Source organism: Myiozetetes cayanensis, unplaced genomic scaffold (genome assembly GCF_022539395.1).
Source record: "Myiozetetes cayanensis isolate MyiCay16 unplaced genomic scaffold, myiCay2020 scf3, whole genome shotgun sequence".
Taxonomy (NCBI): Eukaryota; Metazoa; Chordata; class Aves; order Passeriformes; family Tyrannidae; genus Myiozetetes; species Myiozetetes cayanensis.
In genome coordinates this window covers 15,828,883-15,841,142 of record NW_026087521.1, presented here as the reverse complement: position 1 = coordinate 15,841,142, position 12,260 = coordinate 15,828,883, and the positions used below count along the sequence as shown (strand labels likewise).

The 12,260-nt window shown below is 37.8% G+C and overlaps 1 long non-coding RNA gene across 1 annotated transcript; it reads right to left on the bottom strand.

The window, feature by feature from the left end:
- Window positions 1-3,295: 3,295 nt before the first annotated feature.
- LOC126644706 (uncharacterized) lies at window positions 3,296-11,893 on the bottom strand. The gene is made up of 3 exons (XR_007630001.1): window positions 11,825-11,893; window positions 11,173-11,316; window positions 3,296-6,062 (listed from the first exon to the last, which is right to left on the bottom strand). It is a non-coding gene; the product is annotated as an uncharacterized LOC126644706 (long non-coding RNA).
- Between the last annotated feature and the right edge of the window lie 367 nt (window positions 11,894-12,260).

Genomic DNA, 12,260 nt, shown 5'->3' with positions numbered 1-12,260 from the left:
TTGACATGGCAACTTTGTAAAATATATGAGAGGGTGTGTCCATTAAGTAACACAAGAACATGTATGTATTCAGGGTTAATAATCTACCTTATCAAAGAAGAAAATATGTCAGACCTAATGCAATGTGACAGAGAAAGAACTTTACAGTAAGTCTTTAAAAAAATACATATAATTATAAAACTGATGCCTTGCTGTGATCATCTAATCTGACTTCTTGTGTACCAAATACCATCAAACCTGATCCAGTCATCAAGTCCACAACTTCCCAGCAGAGAAGTAGCTTTCTGAGAAACTTCAGGCTAGATTTAAAAACATCAGGAACAAAATTCCTGATAATTACTGTTATTTATACTTGTTTTCCTTTTTCTGATTAGCTATGGTGTCCTACTATGCTTTTTTAAAAATAGATCAAAGAAAATTTTGCTTCTAAGTTCTCTTCTTTGTGTAAGTACTTCTTGACCTTGGCAAAGACAAAATCAAATATAACTCAGCTCTTCTTGAGAGCAGGTTTTCTAGGACCAGTGCTGTTCTTACAGCCTTTTTCCTAATTCTGTCCAAGATCTCCATTTTTCTTTGAAGTGATTCAGTGTTTTGTGAGTTTTGTTAATGCCAGAAAAGTAGGAATAACACCTTCTTATGTCTCTACAAGACATTTCTCTGCTTAGTAATCAAAAGACCATGAACACTTTTAACAACTGCAGCATCCTGAGAATTCATTATGAGAAGATAAAGCAGCATTTTTACAGAAGGTTTTCCAGGAAGACACAAGGGCAAGAGTAGGAGGAACTGGCAGTGTGTTGGTTTTTTGATACAGTGGGCTAATCTCCTTTTTTCCTCCATTTCTTAGCCTTCTTTTTCAAACACTGTAATCTGTCTTAAGCATTTGGAAAAGTGTCCTAAGTGCATGTAATTTGGAAAATGGTAGGAGCCTTTCTAAAGTAAGGCTGTAACTCAGTGTCATGATCAAGATGGTCTTGTGTTCCTCCCTGTTGCTCATATAGCTTCTGCCTCCGGATTACTTGGAACATTTCCTTTTCCACACTTTCATGCAACTGTATCACATTAAATGCTTCCACTAGCAATTTTCTTTCCCTTCTACTTGTGCATAATTTCATCCAAGGAAATAGTATGTTTTTCTGAAATATCTTACACATCAAGATATTTTTTAATGATACCATCAACTTCCTGAGACACATTTTTTTTTTCACTTTTCTGTTGTTGTTCTTTTCTGCAATTGCTAGTATTTCTTTTAAGGTGTTGTTTCTTCTCCTCAATGTTAACCTTTCTTTACTTTAGCTGTTCTTTGCTTTTTCTTTAAACACTTATGTTTTCAAATTAACTTTGATCTCTGTGTGTAGGTTGGCCTGGATAATACTGCTTTTTATCTCTGTTGTATATCTGCACCTTTTTCTCCATTAATCTTCCAAACCTATAAATTATTGCGGAACATATTTCTATTTTCACCTCACTGCTTCAGCCACAGAGAATTCACACTGACTTTCAACTTACTATTTTAAATTGTCCAAGACTTTTATCATTCTCAGCTTCTTGAGAAAGGCTGTTAATATTTTAAGGCTATATTTTGAACTCAGAGAAACACCTGTAACTCCAAGTATTTTCAGTGGGAATCTGTAGGCATCTTTCAGAGATGAGTTTGAACTTAGTCCACAAACTAAGTCAAAATACGTTCCAGAGGACGGAATATGTTCTCTCCTCTGTCATATCTATCTATCTATCTATCTATCTATCTATATATACTCTATTATATCATGTCTCATTTTTGATGCATGGGGAACTACATCTTCTTACAAGTTAGGCCTATGAAATAGCAGAAGAACCATCCCATTAAATAATCAAAATTAAGGCAAAAATCTCTTTTAGACTGTCTAGAAATACAACTAAAATGTAAATAAAAAAGGCATCTATACAGAATAATGTTTCTGTCACTTGGCATTTTAAAGGCGTGGATGAATTTTGGGCTAGTGAGAACATTAAAAAGTTGAAATCTTCAGCCTGGGCTCCACTGGGAGGCAGAAGAACTGCTCACAGCCTTGAACATTTTTGATACATGAAAACATCCTTCTCATCCACAAAGCCCTCCAGTGATCTAAGGTGGAGGAAATATCTTTTGGGTATGCACAGGGCATTCTCCACTATAGTATCAGAGGGCAGCCCCTCCTGCATGTATTGAGCATTGTCCTGCGCATAATTACAAACTCCTACCGGATAAATGTATGCTCGATTTGCTTATCCTCAGCTGCATGCTACGTTCTTCAAAAAAACAGGATGTCCAGTGGCACTTCCTAGAAGGGGAGATGGTTCTTTTTCTGAGGAGCAGTGCATGTGTTCAGATGGAGAACAAATGGAGAAGGCAGTCATCAGCCCTCTGTGGCAGTGGCAAGAGTCCTCATCAGGACCAGAAGGGACAGAGCAGAGTTTGCTGCAACAACAAAGGTTTCTGACTTAGCTGAATGTAAGTGTGAATGCAAAGACTTGCATCAGGCAAGGAGACTGTTTATAAGACATTTTTATTGCTAGTCACTTTAAGACTGTGCTACTTAAAAAGCTACTTCAGCTTGCAGTTTTAATACAACCAAGCTTTGGAGACTTAAAGGTTTTTGTTTGGGAACTCACTAGAAGGAAACATCTAAGTGGATAATCTTCAAAGTTTTGGCCAGTTCAATGCCCTTGCTGGAAAATCATTCTCTTGTAACTCTGCATGTTTTACTACTGTTTGACAGCATGGGAAGGAGGAACTCGAGGCCCAGAAATCTGGAAAAGCCAAGTTAGAGAGAATTTAGGGTCTTGATTCCCTGTACATCGACACAATTAATGTAGCATGCAGGTTTGCAGCTCACTGACTGCACAGGCATAGGCACATGGCCCACATTCATTTTGCCTCACTGACCTGAAGTCTCAGTCTCTCCTGATCTGTGTAAGAAGTGTTTCTGCTATGAGATGCCTGAGAATCAGGTCTGTCTCTATTAATTTCTCCATATGATGACTTCTCAAGGGAAAGAAGAGATTCACCAAAAATATTCAGTTTGAGGCCTGCATGGCTCAAGAGCTCTTCAGATGGCAACAGGACTATTTTTCACAATCATACAGTTTCAGACATGGTCTTATTGTTAAATTATGTTTTCCTTGAAGAGAAAAACATTGTTTTATGCTAATTGTGACCATAAAATAAAAAAAGGAATATACAACAATGGGAGAATGAATTCACATGCAAACATACTTTGAAAATAAAAGCGCTAAATTACACTTTATTGCATAAGCTAACTATGTACTCTGCAGTTTTTATAACAATGATATATGGAATTAATACAAATTTTTACAGGCTTGAATGAATTCTGTGCTGAATCAGGGAGGCATTTTTTCTATTTTCTTAAAGTAACTGAAGTGTTGGTTTCTTCATCAAGAGGGGAATTAATATTCCTATGATTGTTTCACACAATTAAGGAATGTGCCATACATAAACAAATTCTTTTCATTGTCATTAGGATATTTTTACCCCATGTTATCTCTGTATTCTGAGACAGCTTGAGTACAGATAATTCTGGAAAATAACCACATTTAAAGAAAAACCTCTAAGTTTTTACTAGCAATCATCATTTGATCTCCAAATCTATTTACTTTTGGGGGTGATACAAATACTGTTTATCCAATGACATGTTTCAAGATTATTTGTCTTCAAAGTGGACTTCAGAGCTCAGGATATCCATTTCTCTCAATTACAGAGTGAACATTCTTAGAACAGACTCAATCTTCTTGGTGTCAGATAAAAGTTAGTTAGATTCAATTATGATTTGGGATTAAGGAGAGACTGAAATGAATGTTAACCATGAACAAATTGTTTAAATTGTCAGATTATGCTGGCTTTGTTGACATCTTTAATAAATCAGATAGGGTATTTGCATTTTTCTATTCAGAATGGAATCTACTGAATATTTAAGAGATCTGTGTTTGCATTTCCCTAAAATTCTATAGTAGATAAACAAAGCATAATCACCCTTTCCCTGTGCCAAACCTGACCACCTGAAGAGATACTGTACCGGGAAAATAATAGTGTCTTGGCTTTACTCCTGGTTCTATAGTAACATTTCCTAAAAGTAAAATTGATAGCATTTAAATTTAAGAACAAATGACAGATTAATCATAGTTTGAATAGGAGATGAGCTCCTTTGAAATTCTTACTACAGTTGTTCAGCCCTTGTAAATCTGCCCTTGATTTTTGAAATGTTTATTACTCCCTCCAACCTAGACACAGGCTCAAAAGAATTGTTTTTAATAACAATGGTAGTAATTTCAACACAGTCCCCTTATTTTTCTCGATGCCTTCTTTTGAACTCAAAACAGAAACACAATTTAAATAATCCTTAAAATTTTTTACCTTCTTGAGACAACATTTTTATTAATATAGGAGTAAATAATCCTCAAAAAACCCCTATTTTGGTATTTAGTTTATATGAAAAATAATTGGTCACTTACTTCCATGATTTTATTCATGCAGACTTTGAAATCTATTTAAGGGAACAAATATTCGTCCATGGTCCATTGATAAGGACCACCTTATATTCACATTGTACAGACAATCACACTTGCATGGACCTTCCATGTCCATGATATACATCAGGTGGCACGTGCGGTTGCATAGAGTTTGTTAGCCCAGAACATTTGACTCCTCATAACAAGAAGGCCCTCTGACACAAACCACAGCTTCTCATCTATTTAACACATGACATCACCCTGCTCATACAGCCCATGGGAGATGACCACCCTCCCATGCAGGTCTATGGGCCATATTTATCTTACATCTCTGGAGTGTATTGCCTGCTGCCATTCTGTAGTATCTGAAAGCCTTGGCATGATGTGGCTCATCCTTCAGAAAACGGTTCAAGTAAATGGGAAAGGCCTTGTGAGCATACAACAAAACTCCAGGGTGTTGACTCCTACAGTGGCCACAACCAGATATGCTCAGAGAATGTGAGAAGTTAAAAGCTAGTAGCACTTCCAAAACAACGCTTTTCTCACCTCCAACACAGGGGACATCATAAGAAAAATGTGATTATATCTAATAACTTTTGATGGTTTTTTTTCTAATGTGTCCAGTTGCTGTTGAAAGACGTTAACTTTCACAAGATGCTGTAGCAAGGCATTTCACAGAATAATAACTGGCTATTCCAAGAACACTTGACTTTTATTTACTTTGGGCCTACCATTTTCCAACTTCATTTCATTCCCCTAAGCCCTCATATAGATAAAGACTTTGATCAGTTAGTATCCACCCTCTCAGTGTCACTCTTTATCCTACAGCCTCCTTAGTCTTCCTCACTCATCTCTACCAGTGTCTAGGTCCACTTAGTTCATCTCATACAGAAATTGTTAATTGCTGGAGGAATCAACTGTGTATCACCAGCAGGAAACGGGGGACATATTTACTGGAGTTGTTTCCCAGCATCTCATGTTTTTGGTCAAGACCACAGCTCTGAATAGTGCTCTTTTCCTTTTTCCTGAGGACTGCAGGAGCAGTTCCCACATGAGGCAATGAACCATGACACACAAGTGGGAGGGAAGCACTGGGTTCAGGACTGCCAGGAGAGTAGTAGAGCATCACAGAGTGTCACTCAGGATTCAGAGGCTGCAGTAAGGATGCATCCCACTCTCAGTCACCAGGGAGGTGACCTAGGACAGAAGGGTTGTTGCTGAGAAGAGCATGGCAGTCCTAGCTCTATGTCCCTTTCACACAGGTGATGAGGTTTAGTGGAATTGGGATGTAGTGGCTCCAAGCTTGTCTCAACCTCTTGGTTCTGTGCTCTTGCAGTGCTTATCTCCCTTTCAATAAAGGCTGTTCCCTTGGCTCCTTTTCATGGCCTACTGAGGTATTATTGCTAGACAACTTTCTCAGATAGGAAGAGTGAGACATAAGGGTTCACCTTATGGAAGGAGTTATTCTCTGTGTCAAAACCACATTTTCCTGCAAGCAGAACTACTTGCATTTTTCAAGAAGAAACTGCGATCAAACTAACAAGTCTGTGGTATGGACATCCAGGACCAGAGACCTGTAGAGAAACAGAAAGAAAAACAACATAACAGTGAAGATGAGCCAGCCTCATTTCAAAATGCTACAGAAAGAGAAAAACAGACAGACTGGCACTTACATGACCTTTAAGCCAGTATTTGTGTGTGGCAAGATCTGTCTCCTAAGACCAAAAAGGCATTGAGTTCTCTATGCCCTCACTAGCTCTCTGGCTTTTCCTGGGGAAATGACCAGCTATCAGTGAGTATACCTGTGCACTTATATTTTACACTTGCACCCTAATTTTGTCTACCTTCTATTCTGCTTTTATTCCCTCTGCCTTTTGTCATCCTCACATTTTCAGAATCAAAATAGGAGATGGAAAAGAGAGCTAAACACTCTTAACTGCACACACAGGATTAGGGCCACAAAACAAACACGAATTTAAGAACTGAATAAAATCCTATAGGAGTTCACATGATAATTTTTCTAGTGTGATTGCTTTTATTAAATTGGCATGATTATTTTGTGTGGGTTTTTTATAGGAAGAGTTTTCCCTACAGTTCTCAAGAATTAAATGTCAAAATGGGTGTGCAGGGAAGGAACCCATTAAGTGTTGTCAAACAAGAATGTTTCATTGGCTACTTCAAAGCCAGTTAATGTCAAATACTTTGATGAAGGGACCTATGCATGCAAAACAGAAATCAAGAGGCTGAATGGCCCCTACAACCTTTTTTTGCACTGAGGTTGCTTGTTTAAAGCAAGTTCCGGTCAAGAATAATTGAACTCAGTTCAAATTAGATTGTTGCTCCTTAGGTCTGTGAAATGAGGTAGATGATCACAGTCCACTTCCCATTAGCCTGTCTGCTTTGCTAAAACCACCTGCACAATTGAAACTAATTGGTGCCCTCAATCGCAGTATCAACAGAGAGGATGCAATTAAATAGTAATGCATCATGAACTATATCCTCCCCTTAAAGACATGATACCTTTAGACACTTTTAGTGAGCAAGCTTGTCTGGCTGGCACTTGGAGTGGGGCTGAATTTACACCAGTGGGCTGCCAGTCAAGATCCAGTCACAAGAAGAAATGTAAGCCTGTGCACAAATGAACATTAATAAGGATACATTTATATAGGCAGGCCTGGAGCAGTGGAAAACACACACTACTCTATTTGAGTTGAAGGGATCAAAGTGATATGAGCCCTAGAGCTACCAAAAGGACATCAGACATAAATCTCATGAGGGACTCCAAAACTCCCTTTCCTCCAGGGACTCATCCAAAGTCAACGCAGCAATAAAAAGCAAGTGGCATTGACTCATACAGCAGCATATTTAGAGCAGACTGTACAGTGCTGCTGCTGGTAAGGGCAGCCTCTGACCAACTACTGGGCTGCTTTCACCTGTCAGTGGGAGTCAGACCACAGAAATCTGGTGCACTTCTGGCAGAAACAGTTCCTCTTCTAGGCTCTCTATTGTTGTTACTGAAAAGGACTTATCCTAAAAACAAATTGCACCTTGGCTTAGAGTACTGGTTACAGCCTTCACCAAGCAGTTTTCTCATCCTTCTCACTGCTCACAGACTTCTGTTGCTGACTTGGCATATCACAGCTCTGTCAGGCAGCACACATAGTTCTGTTATAGCACCCTCCCTCCGTTTACTTCCTTCCTTAAAAAGGAGTGCTCTGAAGATTTCAGGATTGCTGCTGCTGCCCTCTGATTGCTGCTGCTGCCCTCTGATTCCCTTTTCTCTAAAGATAGCCCCACCATCTTCTAATCCTACTACTGCCAGATCAGCTGGTGGTGTAGGTGCTGTCATTGTCCAGGATACACAAACAACCTTTCTGTAACCAAGAATAGCATCTTCTAATTGACTGGCTTCTTCAGACAACTGTCTCATACAACTCATCATGAAACTTGTGGCATGTAGAGCTTGGTGAAGTATCCTGGTTTTGACTGGGATAAAGTTAATTTTCTACTTAGTAGCTGGTACAGTGCTGTGTTTTGGATTTAGCACAAGCTTAATTTTGATAATACACTGATGTTTTAGTTGTTTCTTAGCAGTGTTTCCTCTAAATCAAGGATTTTGCAGCTTCCCATGCTTTGCCAGTGAGTAGGTGCACAAGAAACTGGGAGGGAGCACAGCCAGGACAGGTAACCAGAACTGGTCAAAGGAATATTCCATGTTCAATATACAAACTGTGGGGAGTTGGCCAGAAGGAGATGATCACTGCACAGGGACTGGCTGGCCATTGGCCAGAAGGTGGAGAGCAATTGTTTTGTTCATCACTTGTTTTTCTTGAATTTCACTCATTTTCTCCCTCTCCTTTTCATTACAAGCATTTTTATTATTATTGTTTCAAACAAAATTATTATTTTTGTTTTTATTACCACTAGTATTATTATTAGATTTTCCTATCTCAACTCATGAGTTTTATCTTCTTCCAATTCTCCTCCCCATCCTGCCAGAGGGGGAGTGAGTGAGCAGTTCTGTGTACTTAGGTGCTGTATTGGGTTAAAGCAAGACAAGTGGGAAGGTGAATGGGGCCTGAGTGAAGTTTGTCCTCTGTTCTCTTTAATCAAAATTACTCGACTCTGACCAGTTGGATTCATCTTGCTCTCTGCTGTGCTGCTCCTCAAAGGGCAGTGTGTAAGAAAGGCATGAGCGAGTCATTCAAGGGCTGTATCTTAAGGAGTTGTTTTGTAAACTCATCAAAAAAATATGTTATTGGCTTTTACAGATATATAAGCCCCTCTGCTTCTATGTTAATCTTTTTAATATGGAAGTTTGTACTTTGAATTTCTACAGGGTGCCTTTTTTTAAGGACTGTAAAATGATTAACAGGCACCAACAAAGAAAACTTCATACCATAGCTGGAAGAGAAGCAAAATTTTCTGCTTGAGTAGTTATTTTTCCCTCTCTCCAGGCCAGTTTGGAGTTCAGATCATCAACTCTAGAGCCAGGACTGAATGCCAGCCATCCTTCCCTGCACTCTAACAAATATTAAACATTTGCTCTAGCCATATTTGATGCCTCAAAGGGATTGATGCTCTGCCACGGCAGAGAGAATCATTTACTCTATTGTTCTGCCTACAGATATGACAGTTCAAAGCACACTACTTTGTGCTTCTTCAGATTTTCCTGTGTTTGTTCAATAGAGAATTGCTACTCACTGACAACCTCTGTTCAATAGCATAAAATATCTGTGACACAGCTGGAGTGATATCTGTTGATGTATCGACATGCACAAGCCACGAAGTAGTTCAAAACAAATTGTAAAAAGCAACTTCTGATTCCAAATAATGACTATGCAAGACAGCGTTAGCTCTCAGATTGTTGGTTTAAGATGCATCAGACGTGCGGTGCTCTCTAGGATGCACATGAAGGCCAGATTTCTCAGAAGTGATTAGAGTGCACACCTGCTCCTGATGTGACTCTTGCAGTCAAATTTTCAGATGACTCATTTAGCAAACTGATGTGCTTTGAAAGTTCAGCCGTGGGTATGGAAGATAAATTGATTTGAAGCCCCTACTCTTTTTTATAAAAAGGAAAAGTCAGAGGTCAACTGCAAATTGCTTTTCCTTAAAAAGAAAGAAAATTCTTCACTTCTGAAGAGATGGTGCATTAAGCACCTGTGAACTTTCCCTCACATGCACATCCTGATTACACTAGCATACAGAGATGTTTAAATTTATGAGTTTTCTAAAGCATAATTCTGCTCCTGATTATTGTGTATTTTAAAAATTTAGTGTAGGGAAAAAAAATCACCAAAGCCAGAAAAATAAAAACGTGAAAAAATTGCCTAGATTTGCACATGAAAAATCCCCCACATTAAAAAAGTGAATGTCTAAAAAATAGTTCTAAAATTCATCCATTCTACAACTGAATGCTTATGCGTTTTTATTTCTTTAATCTTTATTTCTTTAGACCTTAGCATGATTTTCTTTTCAGCTGACAGTTTCTTTCATCTGCCCTGTAGTAAGTGTAGAGGGTATCCTCTGGTGATTGTTTAGCTGCTGGCACAGAGCTAAACAATGGCATCAGAAGTGCAAGTATGAGTCAGCTGTGGCAATGCTCCTGCTATTTGGAGTTTTGCGTAAGGAACTACTGCTGATTTATTTCTCAAGGGTCATCAAACATAGAGTCTGCAAGCAGTAATAACTTTCTTATAGCTCTCCATTCCTGTAGCAGTGCAGAAAAAGAAAGAAACAAGTCCATTGTTCATTTCTTTCTTGGATTGGTTTATTGAGTAAAATGTTCCTTCTACCAGGGTTACCAAACTATATTTCCCCAATCAACAGATCTGTGTCTTCAGTCCTATCAGTTCAGAATAGATATGAGAAGAAGTTATGTTTACTGATATTTTAATTTTAAAAATAAAAATGCTCCTGGATAGGTACATTTATACTAGCAATGCAAAAATTTATTTTTACAAGACTCCTACATTCTTGTTTGCATTTCACAATAGAAATGAAAAAACCCCAAAATTTTATCTACTACTAAGACTTAGAAAACTGTTGAAGGCAAGTACCTTCCAATCAAATGTAGCTTTAGTTGGGATCTTACTAGAAGATCATACATCACTTTGCAAGACATCATGAACTTCTTAATTAAAGAACAAAATCTACATTATGCAATCCTGAGCATCCTGATATTCATGTTTAATGAATATATACACAGCATTATTCAAACCTATTCTACTTTGACTAAATTCCTTTTTTAAGAAAAATACACTGAAATCTAATTGTTCTTTAAAGAACTCCAGACACTGCAGCAAAAAAAAAAAAAACCTGATCAACTGTTTCAATTTAAAGAACACACAGTAAAGCCATTAGAAAATAAAGCTATGTGTCTTTATAATACATAGAAATAAATTAATTAAATCATCCAGAAAAAATAACACCAGCAAATCCATAGATTAATGTAGAAACTTGGAAATATAAAGGATAAAGTATTTCAACCTAAAATAAAATAAACAGCAAGAGGCAGTGAAATGTTGTCTTAGTCTCAAAAGCCTTATGTTACCCATTTATTTTGTACTGAGTCCATTTATTTTTCTCTCATAATCTTCCCTCTGTGCATTCAGTGCATAGTAAACAGTATAACATGAACTGTACCATGCTGCATTTAAACTTGAGGGTGCCTAAACTTACCTGTGATTTTTAGAGGCAAGGGTTATATTCAGTTTGGGAAAATTCTCTTTCCATTCTTTCTCCTCCCATTAGCATCTAAAATGTCATTTGTGAGTTGGCTTTCCCCCCAGTTTATTGACCATCCTCGTGGTAAAAGGAAGAAAGCTGAAAGATAATTAGATTTTGAGTCTGGATGAGTAATTTAAAGAGCTTTGCAAGTCTGACTCCAGGATATATTTTATGTCACCCTCAGCTTTGTTCATTCAGTATAAAAGGCTGCCTATTACAAGACAAGATGGCTCAACTTCACAGAACTATGGAAGGGCAAGGGGGTGGCATACTCAGAGCTTAATTATGTCAGCCTTAATCTGAGTTCCATCATCATAAGTAAGTGTAACTCAACATGTTTAAAGTCGAAAAAACTGATCTTTCAGTAAGCAAAAGCAATGAATTACTTAAAAAAGATGCTGGCTAAGTGAAATCAATAGTAATAAAACCATTTATACCAGGAAATGTCCACTTCAACAAAAAAAAACCAAACCAAAGTAAAACAAAACAAAGCACCTCATCTTGTCAAAACATACTGTGAAAAGGACACATTTCCAATTTTGTCACAAATAAAGTAACAATTTAGACAAAAAACACCCAAATTTTTTTATAAAATGTTAGTTACCATGAAACCCTGAGGGGTAGTATATCTTCTTTGCACCTGCAACAAAGAGAAAGCAAAATAGCAGGAAATCAACAATTTTGGCATAGAAAATGGTTGCCCAGAAAAGCAGTGTTTTTTTGAGAAACGTGATGTTGTGTGCAAAAAGTTCCTACTGATCTAAATTTGACCATGGCATGCAGATGCTGTATTCTCAGGTAGGGAGTCTAAGGAAGCTGCAAACTACTGAATTCCCCTCAATCCCCTTTTCCTGGTTACGTACCTTTACCTCGAACATTTTTTCACATTCCCCAAAGCTTTCATTTTTTTTCTATACTTATTAACTGCTATGAGGTCTTCAGTCTTCTCTTAGTAATTCTCCAAAACTTGTAATTCTCTCTACGCCCTCTAGACCTTTCATGTCATTCTTACCTTCTCAGTTCTCTTAGGTCTTCTAGTA